This window comes from Podarcis cretensis (assembly GCF_951804945.1).
Source record: "Podarcis cretensis genome assembly, chromosome: 10".
NCBI lineage: Eukaryota > Metazoa > Chordata > Lepidosauria > Squamata > Lacertidae > Podarcis > Podarcis cretensis.
The window spans coordinates 77,404,203-77,422,948 of record NC_137179.1 but is presented as its reverse complement, the minus strand read 5'-3'; the positions used below and the strand labels follow the sequence as shown (position 1 = coordinate 77,422,948).

The following is an 18,746-nucleotide window of genomic DNA, read 5'->3' as shown; positions in this document are numbered from 1 at the left end:
AAGTCTTTGCTCCCCCCCGCCTGCCTTCAAAAGCCATCCGGGATAGCGGAGAAACGCGCTGCGCTTCTCTGCTATCCCGGGAAGGCAGGCGGGGGGGAGCAAAGACTTTTGCCCCCCGCCGGCCTTCAGAAGAGGTCCAGGACCTTTTCTGAAGGCCGGCAGTGGGCGAAAGTCTTTGCTCCCGACGGCCAGCATTTTAAAAGCGGTCCGGGATAGCGGGAAAGCTTCCCTCCTATCCCGGACTGCTTTTAAAATGCTGGCGGTGGGGAGCAAAGCCTTTCAGCCCCCGCCGGCCTTCCTGGACCTCTTCTGAAGGCCGGAGGGGGCGAAAGGCTTTGCTCCCCACCGCCAGCATTTAAAAGAGGTCCCCGGAGATTTCCCTATGGGCTTTCTTCTTGCGAAGCAAGCCCATAGGGAAATTCGTCTTGCGGAACGACTCAAAAACGGAAAACTCTTTTGTCTTGCGAGTTTTTCGTTTTGCGAGGCGTTCGTCTTGCGAGGCACCACTGTATATGAAAGGTTCTGGGATGCCACATTTACCATGGCAAACCAACTATGTAAATGTTAATGCATTTTGGAGACCTTCCTTTTAATATCCAGAATTTGAGAATCTCCTAAAACATTAAAAGAATACTGTAAACACCATCCTCCCTCTCCCACTTGATGGCTGTCATGTCCACTCAAGAGCGTGGATAAACAAGGTGTCAGACGTACGCTACTGTGGCATAAACAAAATGAACATTTGTAGGCTAGTCTACAAATGGGAGTGTGCATCCCCAATCAATACCTCATGTGGATATTATTGGGCACAAATATTACCTCAGTCTGGAAATGGGCCAGAAAAACTTTCAGTTTCACAATCTTATTTAAATGAACTCCAGAAAACATCCATTTGCCCTACAAATGTGTGTGTAAATGGCAGAAATGGCAACCTCAGATTAATCTGCGAAACAGACAGCAGCACTACCCAAAACAAAACCAGATTTTTGCAGATTATATACTGGAAGAGAGCAAGCTATTCCACTGCTAGCCCAATTCAAGTCCACAAACATACACATTTTCTGCATAAATTGGCCAGATTAGAAAGCTTCAACCCTTGATAGAACAAGAGCAAAAGCATTCTATTACAATCATCTGAAAACTCTGGTGCCCAAATCAATGGACAGAGATTTATTTACTGTCTCTTCACAGTCCAATGAGCATTCAATTCTAACTAGCAGTGATGCTGCCAAAACTGGGTAAAACCACAAGTCAGACTTTGTAACTCTGCAGCTCAGGCAGACAGAATGGTTTGGTCAGGGATGCATTTATTTTCCTTCAACATTCCTGCCCTCAACCCTCCCATTTTTGCACAGGCATGTTATCTCTTCTGCCATCCAATGCAGGATGTGACAAGTGTTAAATCTTCCAAAAGTGTCCTTCCCAATATTGCATTTTCATTTATAAACATTACTCAAACCCATAAGCAATAGTAACTTGCAATTTAGCAAAAGCTCTGCTGACGTTATCAAAATGACATGGAAACGCTTAACTGCACAGCACAGGATTAGGAGTTTTGAAACACACATAAGGCAACTGTGTACCATTATCAGTGACTCATAGGAACAGTCACCACAGACCTTTAGAAAGGAGCTTGCTGCTGCTGCTGCTGCTGCTGCTGCATGGACCAACAAACCAAAACCCATCCGTTCAACCCCTTCTACTGTGAGACTAAACTAGACTGATTCAAACCTTCCTATTAAAAAAAAAAAAACCTGAGCCACTCCTGCAGCGGCAAAGCTGATTTATTCCCCTCGGCTGGAACCCAGGCGTGCTTTTACTCCGAGTATTTCTACCCCGTTCTGCAGGTCTTCCAGGTAGATTTCCACAGGGCCCGTCTTTCCTCACTGCACAAGCTCTCCACTTCGCAGAGGAGAGGAGAGGGGAAAGGCGGTAGTTTTCTTATACTTGAGGGTTTGTTTTTTTTTTACGCTACGGAGCAGCGACCCTCTCGACGCACCAGGACCGAAAGAGCAGCCTGCCGCGTCGACGCAGCCCGAGCCCAAGCCCAGGCGCGCGGCCCGGGGAGGCGCCCCCTCAACTCGGACGAGAGCGGGCGGCCCCGGCCCATTTCCCTGGGAGGGAAGGCGAGAGGCAGGAGCAGGAGGGGCGGGAGAGAGGACGCAGAACGGAAGAGGGCAAGGCGTCGGGCTCGGGGAGAGGAGACGCTGCGGGGAAGGGAGGGGGGAAGGGGGGCCGCGGAAGGAGCCCAGCCTGGCCGGGCGGAGGGGGAGGGCGCGCCGGGACAGTGGCCCAACTCGCAAGTTCCGACTTACAGCCTTTCTGCAGCAAACTCCAGCCCGGCCGGGGATCCACCTCGGGAGTACTGCAGCAGCAGCAGCAGCAGCCGCCGCCTCCTCCTCCTCCTCCTCTCCGCACCACGCGCCTCCGCCCCGGGCGCGCACCGCAGGCAGTCCCCGTCGCTTCCCGCGGCGGGCGCCGAAGTTCGCGTCTCCTTCCTCCGGCAGCCCCGGGCGCCGCCGAGCCGCCCCTCTCCCCTCCCCCGGCCGGGGCGGAGCTCCTCCTCCCGCGCCCCTCGGCGCCTCCTCTCCGCGGCTCACGGCGCCGCCCGCCCCCTCGCTCTGGCCGCGCGGCGGCTGCTGCTCCGCCAGAGATGCTGCGTAACGGAACTGGGAGGCGAGCACGGCATTGTGGGAGCCCTGCAAGCGGCGGCCCGGGGAGGGCCCGTCCGCACGACGCCTCGGCTCGGCCCGCTTCAGCGCGGCTTCGCACGTGCCGCGGATGCGTGACGCAGAGCGCGCCCCCTGCAGCTCCCCGGGAGAAGGAGCCGCGCGGCAGCGCCGCCGGCAGAACTTGGGGCGCCTCGGCCCGCGCTGGCCTCGCTGCGCGCCTCCTCCCCGCAGGGCAGCCCGTCAGACGCGGGTCTCGGGAAGATGAAAAATGGCTTTGTCATGTATAATGAGATAAGAATCCAATGTCTTTGTTCAGACCAGGTCTCTCCATGGTTTTAAGTTTGGTAATAAGTTGCAATTCAGCAGCTTCTCTTTCCAGTCTATTTCTGAAATTCCTTTGTAATAGAACAGCTACTTTGAGATCTTCTCACCCCTTGCTTTTTCCTGTAAGACCTATTGCAGTCGTTAAGAGTCGTCAACAGGCTCATCACAGCTATCTGCCAATCACCCAATCCCACCACTCTTCTGAGTAATACCCCTCCCCACCTTCTCACTATATAGAAGGGTCTGGTGACTTCTGTTTCAGTGTATCTGAAGAAGTGTGCATGCACATGAAAGGTAAACCAGGTGTGAGCCTTTCACATTTGAAGTCACAATGGAAATATGTGTCCCACGAGTTATATTCCTTTTTACTTTAAAAAATACCTAACATGGGTTCAACATGTTAGGTACTGCTAAATAGGAAAGGTACTACTGAAGCAGGAGAAAATCTGCTAGAAACAGGTATTATTCACTTATAAACTATTATTATTATTATTATTATTATTATTTCCACTTTGCAAACATTAACTTTTTAATTATTTCCTGTACTGCCCTGAGGGTAAATTTGTAAGTGTGGGAAAATTGTTCTGTCATTCAAGTTCAAAGTGTGCAGTGACATTTAATCTGGATATAAGCTTATAGTTTTTAGCTCTTGAATGTGGGCAGATTTAACTTGAATGTGGGCAGATTGTAGCTTGAATGTGGGCAGAATGTAGCTCTTGAATGTGGGCAGATTGCATGAAAAACTCAACATGTACTACAAAGCAGAACAGTGGTTACATGAAGGGAGACTATCACCACAACCCATCTGAAAATTTTATTCATGCCCTCTGTCTTAATCCACTGGTCTTCAACTGGTGGGTCATGATCTGCAATTAGAATGTTGGAGGATAGAGACAGAGGCAGAAAGAGAGATGTACACTTAATATTGACTAAGGATGTTAGGGCCAGTGGAGGTGTGAGAGCAGCCATACCCAAATCTAAATCTGGAATGATTCCAACTCCAGCTCCCAAAAAACTGATTATTGAGCTAGAACCTCAAGCAGTTACCAGTGGTCACTTCATGAAATGGTCTCTAGTTCACCCATGCCATAATAAATTAATTAGTTCTTAGGATGCCACAAACCTTCAATTGCTTTTGCTTTCATATACAAGTTTTAAAAGATCTGGGCTGCAATCCAGATGGCACACATACATCTTAGTTTGGGGTGGGGGGAATCCTGTTCCTCAGCTCCTTCCAGGGAACTTGTGAATTGCATTTTAATCTCCCAAATCTAAAAATAACTTTGAGGTTTTAGTACAAGAGTTCTTTAAAGGGACATTTAGGGAAATGGGAGGGGATGTGTACAGTAGTGGATATTTTTTTTAAGAAGTTGCCATGCCTAACCCCTCACCATAGACCACTGAGTACACAGCAACCAAGGTCTGAGTCTGGCAGAACCAGGGCTATATCCAGCACCAGGTCAAATTAAAATAGGACAGTCAGTACAAAAACAGCGCCAACTATCATGTTACCAAACCTACACAGGTCACCAGTCATATGTTACATGCAAGCTCAAGTATTTGCAAGGATGCCACAGGTATGTGATATTTGGTGATCTTTATTCCACAGAGCTTATTGCACTGTATCTGCACTTGCCTTGTTACTGTACTTGGAGGAGTTAACAAAAGCAGTTCAGTCCCAATTGGGGTTTAAACAAACTAATACTTATTTACAGTGCCAAAATTATTGTCATTGAGTTAAAAGGGTTCTGTGGCTTGAAGCACCAAATGCTATTCCACAGAATAGCAAGATGGTTAGTTATTGCAAGGGTGGGGGAGACAGCGCTGAATATGGAAGAGTGAAATGAAGGCCAAGATGCACCAAGGAAATTATCAAATACAAAAAGAGACTTGTTTTTCGACCATGTAAGACATGGGGGGGGCGTTGGGGGGGCAGAACCGACCTGATTTGTCAGTTATTTCTATTGTCTTACTTGTTCGGGGAGGGGGGGGAGCTGCCCCCATGCTCCCCTTGGCTACGCCCATGGCTGGCAGAGTTACTAGTCTACTCAATCCAAACCTCCAGTACAATGTATGGAGTGTTGGATTGCTCTGCCCATTATTTCAGAGTTTGCCACTTAAAGGTTGTTAACCTGAAATAATAAATTATGCTTCTGTAGGCAGGGAAATCTACGCAGCCTGCTTCTGTCTGTATTTAGGATTCCCATATGACTGTGTTCACAGGGGGGCATTGCTTTCTTTGTTAACTTACAGGGCATTTGGAACTCTGTAGACCTTTAGATGACAGCAAGTCTATGTCACCCATCTTACATTGCTTATTGGCTTGAGTTGTTCTGAACTTACTGTTCTTACAGAAAATTGGGAACTTACTCCATCACAGATATGGGCTATGTCCTCATTTTTCCCCACAGCTCCCGCTCAGAATGGATAGCCAAACTAAGTCTACATGCACATTCTCCACCCTACTGTGTTCAGTGAATGTGCAGAGGGCAGAGTAAATCTCTGTCTGCTGGCCCTACTGCAATTGTCCCTTTCACATTAACACTGAATGCAGAGAAATCTGGGGTGGAGTGAGTAGGCTTGGTTCTGACCCTGTCTGAATATTCAGTACAAATTGAATTCCTAAGATCCAAACCAGAAACTCCAGGTCTCTGGGTTGATACTCCTCAAGGTTGCGTAACTTCACCTTGCAGACAGCCCTTTAATGCCACCTGACCTGATACGTCTGTAAATGCTTCCAGGTCAAGCGTGAGGCAGGAGGCAGACTCCAGAATTCTCTGTGTCACTTTCTGGCCTTTCCCCAGATAGTGTACATTTTCTCCCTGCCTGCATGTCTGATCTCTGTTAGCTTTCGTACCCATTTACCTGCCATTTTGTCTGTTGCCTGCCAACCTCTTTGATCCACCTCCCTTACTAGCATGGGTCTAGCCAAGGGGAGGCGGGGCAGGGGGCAGCTGCCGCCCCCCAAGCAGGTAAATCAATAAAAATACTCAACTAACTGACGTTCAGGGCTCTCTAACATGAAGCCTGCCCCCCAATGTAAATCCTGGCTACACCCATGCTGCCAGCCTCTTCTGGTGGGGGAGTTCTACCAGCAAAGAGTGCCTTGATGTGCCCACCCCAACAACAAAAAGAAGCTACTGCTGGCAGTATCACAGGGGGGCGTTTCAGAGGCAGGGGGAAGCCAGCACAGGATCTGCTGGATTTGGCGCCGGTCCTACTGCTGGCACGGGATGGCAGTGGGCGCACATTGAGCCTCTTCACTGTGCCAGTCTGGGATCTGGTGCAGCAAACAAGCACTTTTCCCCCTCCTGCCCCACAAATGGCAGGGCTGAGGATGCCGTGGTGACTACAGTCTCCACTGTTACCAGTCTGGGAGTAGAACTGCAGCTGAAATGAAAAGTCCTACATGCCAACATAGCATTGAATGCAAATGATGCATTTAGATAGGAAATTTAGATCCAGTCATTTGTGTACAGTGGTGCCCCGCAAGACGAACGCCTCGGAAGACGAAAAACTCGCTAGACGAAGGAGTTTTTCGTTTTCTTAGCCGGTTCGCAAGACGCATCTCCCTATGGGCTTGCTTCACAAAATGAAGCTTGCCCCGCAATCTCCGGGGATAGCGGGGAAGCGCAGCGCGTCTTCCCCGCTGTCCCCGGACCTCTTTTGAAGCAAGGGGCGGCGGGGAGAAGATCGCTTCTCCCCGTTGCCAGCCCCGCAATCTCCGGGGACAGAGGGGAAGCGCCGCGCGCCTTCCCCTCTGTCCCCGGACCTGTTTAAAGCAAGGGGCGGCAATGGGGAGAAGCAATCTTCTCCCCTCCACCCCTTGCTTCAAAAGAGGGGACAGAGGGGAAGGTGCGCAGCGCTTCCCCTCTGTCCCCGGAGATTGCGGGGCAGGCAACGGGGAGAAGCAATCTTCTCCCCGCCGCCCCTTGCTTTAAACAGGTCCGGGGACAGAGGGGAATGCACGCGGCGCTTCCCCTCTGTCCCCGGACGGTCTCCATAGGAACGCATTGATTGATTTTCAATGCATTCCTATGGGAAACCGTGCTTCGCAAGACGAAAAACTCGCAAGAAGAAAAAACTTGCGGAACGAATTAATTTCGTCTTGCGAGGCACCACTGTATGTGCAAACATTGTGAATCAGCAAGTGAGTGTCCATTAACATCATGGGAGCATGACTTTCATCTCAGCTAAGAATTATTTCACCATTGGTCATTCACATAAACTGATACTGATCTGCATGAGCCCCATAGATATTTGACATTTTGCTGTGCAAATAAAAAACCCCACATGAATTAGTCATTTTTCCAAAGCGTTGCACTTGAGCTCTGATAGAATGGCTTGATTTCTGTACTCTAAATATTTATCCTGTGGTATTTTAATGTATTTCCCCCTGAGATTTCTTTCCTGACATTTATAGCCTGCTATTAGCAAATCCAAGAGGGTAAGGTTCACATATGAAACAAAGAATGAATTTTCTGATCCTTTTGACTGAAGCTTGCTATGCTTTCCTGCAGTGAAACAATCTGGATGACTATTTTAGGATAATTGAGTTGTTTGTTGCCTGGAAAAATTTGATGTATGAGAAAGACTCGATATACTTCTACTACTACCTGACACCTGTATATTGCATGCAAGAGAATTTTATTTGTTTTATGGAGGGTATACCCCTTTCCTCAGCAAACCATAAAAACCTGCACCTTAAGGACCAAAAGCACAGAAGCGCAAATTTAGAGGGAAAAGTGAGTCTAAGCTGGATAGATTTTATCTGCATCTAATTTCCATTATTTCTCTCTCCACCCTACCCCATTATTAATAATAATAATAATAATAATAATAATTTTTATTTATACCCCGCCCTCCCCAGCCAAGGCCGGGCTCAGAGCGGTTTACAAGCAATAATAAAAACAAGTTGAATGATTACAACTTAAAAACAAAAACAAAATTGAAATACAACATTAAAATATTGAAACATTAAAATATTAAAATGTAGCCTCATCGCAGTAGGAGAAGGAAAAGAAAAAAGAAAAAGAGGGAGGGAATCAAATTGGCTCCAAGCCAAAGGCCAGGCGGAACAACTCTGTCTTACAGGCCCTGCGGAAAGAAATCAGATCCCGCAGGGCCCTGGTCTCATGAGGCAGAGCGTTCCACCAGGCCGGAGCCAGAGTTGAAAAGGCCCTGGCTCTGGTTGAAGCCAATCTAACTTCCTTAGGGCCCGGGACCACTAGGGTGTTGCTATTTATGGACCTTGAGGCTTTTCATGGGGCATAGCGGGAGAGGCGGTCCCGTAGGTACGAGGGTCCTAGGCCTTGAAGGGCTTTAAAGGTCAAAAGCAGCACCTTAAATCTGACCCTGTACTCCACCGGGAGCCAGTGCAGCTTGAAAAGCACTGGGTGAATATGCTCCCATGGCAGAGACCCCGTGAGAAGCCTCGCTTCAGCATTCTGCACCCGCTGCAGTTTCTGGGACAGCTTCAAGGGCAGCCCCGCGTAGAGCGAATTACAGTAGTCAAGCCTGGAGATGACCGTCTCATGGATCACTGTGGCCAGGTTGGGGCGGGAAAGGTAAGGGACCAACTGCTTGATGCGGCGAAGGTGGAAAAATGTCGCCTTGGCTGTTGCTGTAACTTGCGCCTCCATGGAAAGGGAGGCATCAAGGATTACACCCAAACTCTTAACGGAAGGCAATGGCACTAATTGGGCCCCTGCAAGAGAAGGCAGTTGGTCCCTCATCCCCATGCCATCCCGACCCATCCATAGGACCTCTGTCTTCGAAGGATTTAGTTTCAATCGGCTCCCACGAAACCATCCAGCCACAGCTTCCAAGCATCCAGTCAGTGTGTTCGGAGCCGAGTCGGTGTGGCCATCCATCAGCAGATAGAGCTGAGTGTCATCAGCATATTGGTGACAGCCCAGCCCAAAGCTCCGGATAATCTGGGTAAGGGGGCGCATAAAGATGTTAAAAAGCATCGGGGAGAGAATTGCACCCTGTGGCACTCCACACACCAAGGAATGGCGTGACGACATTTCCCTCCCTACTGCCACCCTCTGTCCCCGACCAGAGATAAAAGAGCACAGCCAGTTACGGGCTATGCCCTGTATCCCCACGTCTGCGAGGCGGTAGTCCAGAAGATTATGATCGACCATGTCAAAGGCTGCTGACAAATCTAACAGGATCACCAGTCCTGACCCGCCTCGATCCAGTTGTCTACGGAGATCATCTGTTAGGGCAACCAGAGCCGTCTCGGTCCCAAAACCAGGATGGAAACCAGACTGAAATGGATCTAAAGTCGATGTTTCCTCCAGAAACCTACCAAGCTGTTCAGCAACCGCTCTCTCAATTACCTTACCCAGGTATGGAAGATTTGAAACTGGGCGGTAATTGGATAGGTCTAAGGGATCTAATGAAGTTTTCTTTAAGAGTGGACACACCACTGCTTCCTTCAGTGCCCCTGGGAATGTCCCTGTGTCAAGGGACAAATTGATAATTTCAACCGGGGGGTCTGCGCAACATCTGGACACTCCCTAATCAGCCATGATGGATCAAGGAGGCAGGTGGTGGGCCTACCAACTTGGAGGAATCTATCCACATCAGCAGGGAGTATCCAATCGAAATGGTTCAACACTGGACCTGAAGTCAGTCGAGGGGCCTCCAGTTCAGTCACTGTATCTAAATTGGCAGGGAGGTCACGGTGGAGTAACAGGACTTTCTCTGAAAAAAAGCTCGCGAATGCCTCACAGCTGTGGGTCGAATTTGTGCTTAAATTTGGTTCTCCTCCTAAGGACGTTATTGACCTAATTATTCTAAAAAGTTGTGCCGGGTGAGAGTTAGCGGATGCAATGGAAGCTGCAAAGTAAGATTTCTTAGCAGCTTTCATAGCCATCTCGTAGGCTTTCATAAGCGTCCTATAAGATGTTCTTGAGACTCCGTCATGAGTCCGTCGCCATACTGGCTCTAGCTGTCTGAGATCCCGCTTCATTTTCCGGAGCTCCTCAGTAAACCAAGGGGCCCGGTTTCGATGGGGTCGCAGAGGGCGCTTAGGCGCGATCTCATCAATGGCTGCCAAGAGCCGGTTATTCCAGTCCTCAACAAGGTCATCTAATGAGTCGCCAGGAGGAACAGGGTCCCGCAAGGTTTGTCAGAATCTATCAGGATCCATCAGTTTTCGCTGACGAGCCCAAATAGGTTCGTCACCCGAGCAGGGGAGGAGCGGGAAGTCAATCTTGGCTTTCAGAGCGTAGTGATCAGACCATGGCACTTCCACAGGGGGGAGCATGATCACATCTATGCCAGACCCAAAGATCAGATCCAGCGTGTGGCCTGCTTGATGAGTGGGGCCCAAAACAAATTTGGAGAGCCCTAGTGTTGCCATGGAAGTCACTAGGTCCAGAGCCTGTGAGGAGGGAGCGGCATCGGCATGGACGTTGAAGTCTTCCAAAACCAGTAGGTTTGGGAACTCCAAGGCCCAGCCCGCCACCACCTCCAGCAGGTCTGACAGGGTGGCTGCCGGTGTGCTGGGTGGTCGGTACACCAGCCAGACAGCCAAGCTCTCCTTGGTGCCCCACACGAGACCAACACATTCAATGCCGGAGATTGCTGGTGATGGCAGAGCTCTGAAAGAGCAATCCTCCCGGATTAACAACACTCCCCCCCCCGACCCACAGTCCGCGATTGATGGAGGATAGAGAAACCTGGAGGTGTTATCTCATGTAGGGAGACTACTTCGCCTTCCCGTACCCAGGTCTCCGTCACGCAAGCCAGGTCAATCCCCTGCGAGACAAAAAAGTCACGCATGGTGGCAGTTTTGTTGCCTGTGGACCTGGCATTGCACAGCACCAATGAGGGAGGTGGGTTATCCTTGCTCTCCCTACCCTCATCCCTTGGGATGGGGCGTAGAATAGAAGGGGTTCGAGGATCCCTGCATCTTGAAACCTTTCACTGATAGAGATATCTAGCCCCACCGCCATTCCACCCTAGCTCTTCAATAGTGGAAATCCCAGACCCCATACTAGTCTCCCCAATAACAAGTCATCCTTGGGCCAGGACTCCTGGGTCAAAATGGTATGGGGAAGAGGTGGAGGTTTGATAGGGTAAGTATCCCTAGAAGATAAAACCCAACCAACCGCACCCCAAGCGGGGAGGACAGTCCCGTGGTGTTTCATTAACTGTCAATCCCCCTCCATCCTGGGTTGATTGGAGGATTGTTGGTTCTATCTGTGGCTGTGGGAGTATTAATGAGGTATGTGCTATAAAATGTGGATCACTGGTCAACAAAGAGCCAGCTTTGAATTCAGAAGATCTGTCCATCCTGTCTCGCCAGGAGTACAGTAGAGAAGGTTGATCATTCTGATCAGTTTTTGGAACATTAGGCAAAGGTCCAGCTGTAGATTTGGTGCTGGATATCTCCAGATTGTCAGCAACATAGAGTTCTTTAGGTGTTGTTGCCATAGAAATGTCGGAGGCGCCAAATTCCTCATCTAATTCGGTGTCGTTTGAAAAGGGAACAGGGAGTTGCACTGATGTCTTTCTATGGGACAAAGAGCTGTTGGACGTCTTTAAATATTGTGCTCTAGGCTCTACTGTCCTTATATTTTGGGTAGAAATCTCAGTCTTTATATTCATTAGCCTCTTCTTCAGGTCTTGTAATTCTAGGCTTACAGAGTTCTTTTTTTTCCTTCGGGCAATTAGTGTTTCTAGTGTTGAGCTTGGTTTCCCTTATCCGCATTAGCTTTGACTCTATGTAAGGGACCAATTGCCTCCTTGTTTCGTCCTTAAATACCCTCACTGGGCGGAGAGAATGGAACCACCATAGAGTATCCTTTATCTCCATGAGTCGAGATGGGAGGGCTGATGACCTAAAGGTCATAAATAGGCGTGTGGTGTTTCTCACGGTAGGCAGGAAGTGGAAATTTTCTAGATCTACATTTCAGTAATGGTAATTTACAGGAGCTGAGACAAGGACATAATAATTTGTCTGCGGTTCATCCACCTATGAGTGTATCAGTGAATCTCAAGCATTATCTGGTTCGTTTGCAAGACTTGACAGGACCTCACTTCATCCATAGATTGAGTTGGTGAGTTGTTAACAAAGTCATTTCTTATCATCCTTTTAAGCCCTTGGGCATTTAAAGGGGAGGAACTAGTATCCAATTGTTTCTCAATGTTAACTATTTTGGTGAGGATTTCATTCAGTCTTTGGAGAACCAGAACCATAGTTTCTGCAGACAACATGCAAACCTCTTGGTAGGGGTGCGTATCCGGAATCGGTTGAAAGCAGGCTCCTCTAATATCTTGTTCTAGAGGCCTGGGTGGGTCAGCGTTAGGAGTGGGAGGAATCCCTCCTGCTCCTGCTCTTGCCCTCTTGGACAGATTAGCTTTTTCTGGGAGGAGGGGGGTCGGGTCATTGTCATCCTCCTTAAGGGGGTAGGTGGGTGAGTAATTGAATTACTCTACTACTTTAGGGTAGTTTTTCTAATCACTTGAGGTAAGTAATGCCATTCTTTAATAGTAGATGTATCAGTTTGGAAGGGAAATGAGTCTCCCAGAAACAGAAAACAGTGCCAAAAGATAATTAGGTATATATGAAAGAGGTCATAAGAACATAAAACAAGCCTGTTGGATCAGACCAGTGGCCAGTCTAGTCCAGCAGCCTGTTCTTACAGTGGCTAACCAGAAAGCCCTGGGAAGCCTGCAAGATGTACTCAACAGGACTCTGCCTACTATTTGATTCCCAGCAAGTGGTATACAGAGGCATAATGCCTCTGACATTAACATAGCCTTGTCCTCTGTGAGTTGGTCTAATCCTCTTTTTAAAAAATCATCCTAGTTGGCAGCCATCACTGCTCCTTGTGAAAGATAGTTCCATAACTATGTGCTTTGTGAAGGACTTTCTTCTGTCTTGAATCTTCCATCATTCAGCTTCGCTGGATGTCCATGATGTCTACTAGTATTATGAAGGGAGTGGGGGAGACTTTTCTCTATCCACTTCCTTCATGCCATGCACAAATTTCTACCATTGCACCATTGCCATTATAAGAGAATAAGGGAGGTTTTCACGGTGAGTTCTGGCACCTCTTTTCCTAGAAATATAGCTATCATCATCATCATCTGCCAGAGGAACCATTTACCATACATCTGCCCTTAATCAGAAATCTTAGGAACAAGTAAAGGTGTACTTGCTACTTGGCAAGCCATTTGTCAATTATAAAGGTAAAGGGACCCCTGACCATTAGGTCCAGTCATGGCCGACTCTGGAGTTGCACCACTCATCTCGCTTTATTGGCCGAGGGAGCCGGCATACAGCTTCCGGGTCATGTGGCCAGCAGGACTAAGCCGCTTCTGGCGAACCAGAGCAGCGCACGAAAACGCCGTTTACTTTCCCGCCGGAGCAGTACCTATTTATCTACTTGCACTTTGACGTGCTTTCGAACTGCTAGGTTGGCAGGAGCAGGGACCGAGCAACAGGAGTTCATCCCGTCGCATGAATTCGAACCGCCGACCTTCTGATCGGCAAGTCCTAGGCTCTGTGGTTTAACCCACAGCGCCACCCGCATTTGTCAACTAGTCATATGCTAATATAGCATGTAACTTTGCATGTGGTAAGTCATTTAAGGATCTGTAGGGATGAGTGAGTCAGACAGCCTAGCTTCCTTCACAGCTACTCAAATGTTTAATGACAAACCTGACAAATATACAGAACATATGATGACTAGTAATAAAGGAGTGTGAAGCACTAGAAGCCACTGCATAATATTAGAATACTTCTAAATATGGCATGTGATTTATACCATTATCTTCCAACACTATAATATTATATTATATTATAATACTTCTAAATAGTCTGTAGGGGTGATTTAGGGACTCAGGTGGCGCTGTGGGTTAAACCACTGTGCCACTTGGGCTTGCCAATTGAAAGGTTGGCGGTTCGAATCCCCGCGACAGGGTGAGCTCCCGTTGCTCGGTCCCTGCTCCTGCCAACCTAGCAGTTCGAAAGCACATCAAAGTGCAAGTAGATAAATCGGTACCGCTCCGGCGGAAAGGTAAACGGCGTTTCCGTGTGCTGCTCCTGTTTGCCAGAAGCGGCTTAGTCATGCTGGCCACATGACCCGGAAGCTATACGCTGGCTCCCTCAGCCAATAAAGCAAGATGAGTGGTGCAACTCCAGAGTCGGCCACCACTGGACCAAATGGTCAGGGGTCCCTTTACCTTTACCTTATCATCTGGACTCATGGACACGGGGCACTTGTGCTGTTTTACCAGGACATCCATATCTTTTATCTCCACCATAAACCTGAGCCTTAACCAGTCCATGTAACAGATTCACATTTTAGACACGATTGTATGGTGGACACATTAGCTTCAGATACTTGGGTACTTCCACCCCAGAACACACACAAAATCCACTGTCAGCAGCAAGCCCTATGATACAACCACATCTGTTCACACTCATAAACTTAATAATTTACATTATGCCAGGGAAGGAGAAAAACAGACCAACAAAGTCTGACTGGTACCTGGGAATAATCCACTACAGGATTTAAAGAAGGGGGGGGGACGGACCCACCACATTGTCAGTTCAAATTCTCTGCTGAAATTACTATAACAGATCAGTGTTACAGTCAGAATTCTCAACAAGTGCTTTCCTACAATGTGGGCTGTGTTTTTAGCCTCTGTTCTGAAACCCACAAATCTAATAAAGATTCCCTAACATTATAATAAAAGATGTCACAATGTGTGGTGACATAAATAAAAGCAATTTTGTTAAACTTAGAACAAGCAAAATGTCACAAAATGGAAAGCTTGCTAGTTCATAAAAACTCTTGTTGTGAAGAGCTCTGGAGAACTCCAAAGCTTGCTTCACATTTTATGACAAATTTTCTTTTTCTTTTTAAACTTAGTAGCCAAAACTAGTTAATACGTTGCCTAGTTTATCTTTATCTCCTGCTTTCTGTGCTTGCTCTTGCAAAGCTCACACAACCCTCCACTGCAATCTTTCCCTTTAACTCAGCTGTTTAAACTTTATTGTTCTTTGTTTATGACAGTGATATCATTTCTGCACACATTAAATAAAAATATTGATCCAAATGCATGGAACTATACTAAAAGCTGGTAGTCTTTAAATTACAGTCATACCTCGTGTTGCGTTCCACTCTGGTTACAGACTTTCAGCTTACGAACCTTTGCTGCATGCGCAGAAGCTCTCGATCACACTACGCACATGCGCAGAAGAGGCGCTCTAGTTGCAGGCTTTTCGGGGTGCTAACGGCACCCCGAAACGGATTAAGTCTGCAACTAGAGGTACCACTGTAATAAAATGTGCTCTAATGAAGGAAGGAAGAAAGAAAGAAATTAGTTCTGTGATCTACAACCCATTCTGGACAACGGCACTTCCTTTGAACAGGCCTAAGGAGCATTGGTGTGCGCCCAGTGGACTAGTGGAACCAGGCTAGTCCCCTCAACATTCCCACTAAATTTGAGTATTAAAGTGTGTACCTTTTACTCCAACTCGTTCACTTTTTATATCGTGATCTTTATCTCTCTGAAGTGACAATCTGCTTGAGGACTGTTCTCTTGGTTCGTTTCCTGCTAAACCCATCGCAAGTGCATTTTGTGCAGCCCTGTGTTGACTTCCGCTTATGGCTGATGAGTCCCCACTAGGAGCAGCTGGAGCTGAGGAGCAGGAAAACAATAGCTGGTCCATCGGGCAAAGTAACTACACGTGGATTGCGGGCATTCAGTGCTTGATGTTTAATGTGTCTCCTTGTGTTCTGAAGATAACACCACAAAGGTTTTTTCTGTGGCAATTAAAAGCATGCAAGTGAAGTGTGAGGTGAACAGAAAGACCATACCGTGCGTCTGTACTTTAATTAGAAAGTATGACGAGGGATTCAGTTGAAGAAATGCTTCCCTCCTTTGAAGATGCATCTGCGCATGCGCCACTGAGCTGTGAGGCTGTGCCAAGGCCAATGCAACAGAGTAGTGAGGAGGCCAGTACTGCACAAAAATGCTGTTGCTGTCAGTAAGTGGGGGGAGGTGTCACCCAGTGAGTGGGGGGGGGCAGGGTTACTAGGGCACCCCTGGGTGGCAGTTGCATGAGGGGAAGTGGGAGGAGGCGATGTTCTCCTTACATGGAGAGCAGGGTGGAGGTGGGGAGGATGTGAGGGGAAGAGGGAGAATGTACCTGGGAGGGATGGGAAGGGGGGGGGTAACTGATGAAGGGAGGGGGTGGGGCTCGCAAGGAATATGGGGAAGGGGAGGAAATGGCTGTGAGGCAGTTCATCCAGTGGTTCTTCCTGATAGTGATTGTTCTCAGCACTCAATGTTCTTCCCTTGCCCCATCACCCCCCCCCCAGCAAATAAGACCAGGGCAAGTTCCCTTGGGGAAGAAAAAAGCAGCATTGGAGGAGCAGAAGGGCCAGTCCCTTGCATTTTGGTCTTTCACTTGTCCAAGTGTCATTATTTCTCTAGTGTTTTGCTTGTTCCTCTTTGAAAAATTTCACCGCACACAACTGCTTGGGAGGCAGTTTGTTGCTCGTGAGTAGCTGTCTAAGCAAATACAACAAGTCATGTAACATAGATTTAGATATGGAGAACCAATCCCAACTTTGTACTCTGGTAGCATTATAACAGGACCAAGCAGGGGAGGGGGAGGGGGAGGGGGGATTATAAATGAATGAATGAATAAATAAATAAATAAATAAATAAATAAGGTAAACTGGATGGTATTTTGAATTGATTTTGTTATGTAAGCCTTTTTCATAAACCATATACGGTATATTAATGTTATGTAGTTATACATTGTAGTATGAGTGAATTTTGTTTTGTATTCTTTGTTTTATAGAATATATAAAATAATGTTATGTTATTAAGCAAATTTAATAAAACAAAACAAAACAAAACAAAAAAAGGACTAAGCAATGCCCTCCACAACCTCAGGAGTTTGTCCACCTCTTCATCCTCCAATGGCATGTGATTTATACCATTATCTTCCAACACTATCCTGCTACGTTCTACATAGGACAGACAGTCCAGTCTATGCAATTCACAAAATAATAAATGGACACAAATCTGACATCAAAAACGGCAAGAGCCATAAACCATTAGAGAATATTTCAATCTCCAAAGGCATTCTTTAACTTGTCCTTAAGATGCTTTTCCCAGATCAAAGGAACTACAGGAGAGTAATGTGAAAGAGCTGAATTCAACAAGAAGTTCAGTGTCATCACTTCTGGGTTAAATTGAGACAAGGGGTTTTTCTTTAATCATACTATCTGTTATCTAGTGCTGCTTCTTGAGAGCAGTTCCCTGTGCACTATAGGTATAAATGAAATAATCTCAATGCTATACAGTCAATTATCACTAGGCTGCTAGAGTACAAAGTGTGTCTATTTAGCATACACTTGAGCTCTAATTATCACTGATTGTAAGCAGTGCCTCTCAATGCCATTGTCTGCCTACCTTACAGTTTTCTCCTTTTATATAGCTGCCATCTAAGATTTTAACACATCTTATACTTATAGTATAATAAGGTTTGCAAAGACACTATCATTTTGGATTTTTAAAAAAATGCATTAGTGTTGTTTTATGGTTAATCTTATTATGTTTGCTAGTCTCAGAAATCCATGAATAAGCTAGAGGGGCTAGAGGAAAGATGTCTTCTTCTTTTTTAAAAAAAGCTTATTGGGAACCAATAAGATGGCCACATTATTTTAGGGTGAGCTCTTTCACTGCAAGGAAAATGTTACAACACATCAGGTGTGGTAAAACAGTTGTGTGTAACCACCCCTAAATTTGGCTGAGGGCTGTGCTCTAGAACTGATCTAGGGTTGTTGCTTTTTATTCAGGGCAGAAGCCCTGCTTAGAGATTTCTAGAAACATAGCTTAATATAACCACAACTGCATGTTCCTTCTAGATCAGCTCTGGAGTCAAAGAGAGAAGTTTTGTTTGTAGGTGACAACATCTGCAATTAAGGGCAACAAAACATCAAATCTCCTACGCAAGCAGTTCATATGGGATGCCATTAAGGATAACCTCCCAGTGGATTTTCATGCCAATGGGAGGGCAGAATTCCTGCTGAGGGTATTTTAGAATCTGGAGTACATTGGTACTAACAACATAGTTTATGCAAGAAGATGTTACTCAGAAAGAGAGAGACTGAGTCTCTGTTTAGCTCATACCGGGCTCTGGATGCAAGTCCTGTACTGGAGGAAAAAGTTTACATTATGTACACATACCAAATGTAATGTGTGCCATGGATGCTTCACCTGGAGGCCTTTGGACAGTCACTTAATTCTCACACAATGCTGCTCCTTCCCAAAAAACAAAAAGTGGAGTGAGGTACCACTTTCAGATGCCATATTATATGATACTTGGTGAAGGAGGCAGAAGAAGAAGAAGAGTTTGGATTTGATATCCCGCTTTATCACTACCCAAAGGAGTCTCAAAGCGGCTAACATTCTCCTTTCCCTTCCTCCCCCACAACAAACACTCTGTGGGGTGAGTGGGGCTGAGAGAAGTGTGACTAGCCCAAGGTCACTCAGCAGCTGCATGTGGAGGAGTGGAGACGCGAACCCCGTTCACCAGATTACGAGTCTACCGCTCCACTGGCTCTCTACACCACACTGGCAGGTGCTTGCTTGCTTGCTTGCTTTTCTACCACAGGAACTGCTGAGGATCAAACTGGGATGGGGGCACAACCATGCACAGAGCGCTGATGTCCCATGGAGGATTGGCAGGATTAGTAGTAG

General features: G+C 47.1%; 2 protein-coding genes across 2 annotated transcripts in view; one reads left to right on the top strand and one right to left on the bottom strand.

Annotated features, from left to right (window-relative positions):
* Positions 1-2,471, bottom strand: part of RASSF8 (Ras association domain family member 8) — a 124,816-nt gene extending 122,345 nt beyond the window's left edge. The window contains exon 1 of the mRNA XM_079993320.1: positions 2,316-2,471. The gene's annotated coding sequence lies outside the window, so the exon portion shown is untranslated. The remainder of the gene's footprint in view (positions 1-2,315) is intronic.
* The window catches only part of LOC307225466 (uncharacterized protein), a 223,859-nt gene that overhangs the window by 172,812 nt on the left and 32,301 nt on the right, over positions 1-18,746 (top strand). The window lies entirely within an intron of this gene.